Source organism: Phoca vitulina, unplaced genomic scaffold, assembly GCF_004348235.1.
Source record: "Phoca vitulina isolate PV1807 unplaced genomic scaffold, GSC_HSeal_1.0 scaffold28, whole genome shotgun sequence".
Lineage (NCBI taxonomy): Eukaryota > Metazoa > Chordata > Mammalia > Carnivora > Phocidae > Phoca > Phoca vitulina.
In genome coordinates, this window is record NW_022589731.1 from 9,335,296 (window position 1) to 9,339,425 (window position 4,130).

At 39.9% G+C, this 4,130-nt stretch overlaps 1 pseudogene; it reads right to left on the reverse strand.

Annotated features, from left to right (window-relative positions):
* Window positions 1–2,967: 2,967 nt before the first annotated feature.
* On the reverse strand, window positions 2,968–3,406 carry LOC116644030 (annotated as a pseudogene).
* Window positions 3,407–4,130: the final 724 nt, after the last annotated feature.

The window sequence follows — 4,130 nt, forward strand, 5'->3', positions numbered from 1 at the left end:
GTAAAATAGGTTGCAGTATTTTATGGTAGATATGGATCTCTATTGCCAGTCAATCCCCAGGTAGCACCTTAGTTTCTTTTCAAGTCTTCCAATTCCTTCCCTTCTAGTCCATCCCAACACCCACCACACCAGTGTAGGCTCTCAAGACCCTTGCCTGTCCCCCAGCAATAACCACTCCTGGTCCTCCAGCCCCCCTCCCATGACTTGTCATCATCTACCTTACCACTCTGCACATGAGAGATTGGGTGAAGGGAGAGATGAACTCGGGAATCACAGAGACCTAGGTTTGAATCTGAGGCCCCACACTTTGTAGCTATGTGAACTTAGACAAGCCACTTCACTTCTCTGAGCCCCTATTAACTCACCCACAACATGTGAATAACTGCCTTTCTTTCACAATTCTTGCGAAAATTATACAGGGAAACACATATGACACCCAAGTAAAGTACCCTTACTGTTGGATGCTCATGTATGCTGAGACAATCAGGAAGAATGCCCCAGTCTTTTACTTGAGCTTAGGGTTTTATCTTCTAAGCTTTGTGGAGTCTAAAGAAAAGTAGCATTTCAGGAGTGGTTCCTCTTCTTTCAATTCATCACTAGCTCCTTAACTCAGCCCGGGCCTTCAATCTCAGCTTTTGTAGCCATTTTACATAACTACTCCCTCAAAGTTACAAAAGAGCAATGTAGAGGAGAAAGAAAACTCTTCTCTGGCCTCCTAGGTTCAATGGCTGGGACCCATGAATCAAAATGATAAGAAACAGATTAACAGGAGAAAAAACAAATTCAATTACTTGTGTAGGCATGGGAGTTCACAAAGAAATGTAACTCAAAGAAGCAGTTAGAATTTGGGGCTTTGCACATTGATCTTTCAGTTGGTTCCAGTGCTCCACTGACATGCCCCATTGTGTTGTTTTATTGTTTTTTCTTAAAAAAACACTTTCTTACTTTCAAAGGCACTATAAGATGTTTCAGGATCATCTTGCATATTTCCTGTCCCAGTCCTCATAACAGCAATTTCTCTGAGAAATCCTGGGTCTTTTATTGGGGAATGGTATTAGAAACCAAGAGCTGGGTATGAGGTATACTCATTACTACTGGGTGTCATTTCTTTTAGGCCCTATCAAATGATGGAGCAAATATATGAGTGTATACTAACCTGTATATATACACATACCTAAAAATATTTCTATGTGCAACCATCTGTATGTATATCAAGGTACCATGAGTTCTTACTGATGTCTCCAACTTTCATCTATCATCACTGAATCATTCTATTCACCTCCCCTTGCTTATCTGCAAATTACTACTCCAACAGTGACAAATATGGTTCCCACTATCCACTACCCATTTACTTAATTGTTCAAGTATGTATGTAAAGCAGTATCAGAATTTATAACCTGTATTTTCGTGGGAAATAACTTTATCAACTAGAGTGCAGATCTCATGTGCAGTTCCTTTCTTTTAGACTTACAGATGCTACTCATTTCCACAGTTAACTTAGATCAGCACCTTTTCCCCTTACTTCCTTCAGTAACATTGTTTCATACATTAGTAATACATTTATATTCTCTTGCCACAGTCTGTAGTCCTTTCTGGGACCTGGGAGTTGTTTTTAACCATATTGATACAATATTCTAGTCCAACTTTTTATACATCAATTCATAAAAGTGGTCACTATATATCCATTAAAAAGGGTAGACTTCAGAGTTTGCTTGGAAGGTATCCTTTGTCTGCCTCATCCATCATTCTGAGGTCAGAGAAAATTTAACTTTACAATGGGAATTTTCTCCTTATTCTATACTTAATCATTAGCTTCCTCAAAACTATGGAAGGTTATATGGACTTTAGGTACTAATGCCCATTGTGTCTATATCATGTGATCCTTTTAATAAAATTTTGTTCTGATCTTTTCTCCCTGTGCCCACAAAGCAATTTCCACAGCCTGCATAAATGTTGGGTATTGATCATGTCCTTGAGGTTTAAGGTTTGGCAAATTTGAACACACTCAGGTAGCAGAGAGGCCAAAAAGAGCCAGTGACAGACATAGTGTTAGCCCTCTATATGCCTATGCCCTAAGCCAGCCTTCCTCCCAGCTCCCAAGTCCTACCTCTTACCCCTTAGAAACTCTATAATTACATTTTTTCAGTCTTGTTTTTCCTAGAAGAGGATCTTAATAGGATTCTGTCTGTGACTTTGCAGAATCCAGTTTAAAGGAAAGAAACTGTAGAAAACTATCTCCTCAAACACTAGAGATACAACTCAATTACTAAAGAACAAGCTTGAATAACCACTAGGTTGTAGAAGTCTAGGCTGAGCTGGAAAATTTCAGTAGTATAACTTTAAGAACAAAATGTTGTATCTTGGCCTTAGCCCCTCAGCATTAAACATGACTTTCATTGTATTTGAGTGCTGCATTCAGGTTCAAGAGTCCTGCCTGCTTCAACCAATCCACATGGCACTCACACAGGGACACTTCTGGCCTGCCTACTAAATGGTGGCACAGAATTATGTTTCTAAGTAGCAGCAAAGCCCTTGTCAAAAAAGATTGTTTTAAAACCTGAGGGAGTTGTTAGCACTGAGTAATTAATAATAAGCAAATGCTTGCAGATTAACAGGAATATGCCAACACTAAAATTGCCTAACACTTGGAAAGCAGGTGGGTGCATACACACACACACACACACGAGTTCATACACTATAAAGAAGAAGGCTTCTTTCTTTCTCATGGCAATATTTCTGACTCAGGCTGCATATTTAGACATATTTTTTAAAAATATTAGAAGCAGCTTTATACTATACAGTGCTCATAAAGATTCACATTTAGGGATCTCCAGTGAAAATAAACATTAACTAGTTCTTTGTTTTTTTTTTTTTTTTTTTTTTGACAGTTGAGAAATGTATGTTTATTCTGATCCAGTTGTACAACTAATCTAGGTCAAATTACCAAATAAATTTTACATGGTTTTTTCAGGACTGGCGCTTCTCGATAACTTCAAATTTAGGAACTTCAAATGTGAAGTCCAGAACGTATTCATGTCTGCTTTACCATACATTTGCTTAAGCTTCAAAAGCTCCCTCTCTAGGTCTTGCTGGTGCTCTGGGCCAGTATCAGCGGGTCCTCCAGATGCCTGTAGCTTAGTTCTGTATTCTCTAATCTTGTCCATGAAGAGTTTCTGTACGGGATCAAGTTCCCTATTAAATGCCACTGCAGTAACACCAATGTTGCTCCTCAAATGAACTGAGACTGCAGACCTAATGAGAGAGGAGAACTTGAAGAGCCTCTGAAGAATCATGCTGATTCTGTGACTTGCACTCGGTCCTGAGCTGCCAGAGCTTCCGCTGCCTCCAGCATTCTACTTCTGGTGATGGCTCCGCCCCTACCCACCTACCCACCATCACAATGCATTATCGATTTTTTTTTTTAAAATTTTATTTTATTATGTTATGTTAATCACCATACAATACATCATTAGTTTTTGATGTGGTGATCCACAATTCATTGTTTTCGTGTAACACCCAGTGCCCCATGCAGTATGTGCCCTCCTTAATACCCATCACCAGGCTAACCCATCCCCACAACCCCCTCCCCTCTAAAACCCTCAGTTTGTTTCTCGGAGTCCATAGCCTCTCATGGTTCATCTCTCCCTCCGATTTCCCCCCCTTCATTTTTCCCTTCCTTCTCCTAATGTCCTCCATGCTATTCCTTATGTTCCACAAATAAGTGAAACCATATGATAATCGACTTTCTCTGCTTGACTTTTTTCACTTAGCATAATCTCCTCCAGTCCCATCCATGTTGATGTAAAAGTTGAGTATTCATCCTTTCTGATGGCTGAGTAATATTCCATTGTATATATGGACCACATCTTCTTTATCCATTCATCCGTTGAAGGGCATCTCGGCTTTTTCCACAGTTTGGCTATTGTGGACATTGCTGCTATGAACATTGGGGTGCATATGGCCCTTCTTTTCACTACATCTGTGTCTTTGGGGTAAATACCCAGGAGTGCAATTGCTGGGTCATAGGGTAGCTCTATTTTTAATTTTTTGAGGCACCTCCACACTGTTTTCCAAAGTGGCTGTACCAACTTGCATTCCCACCAACAGTGTAAGAGGGTTCCCCTTTCTCC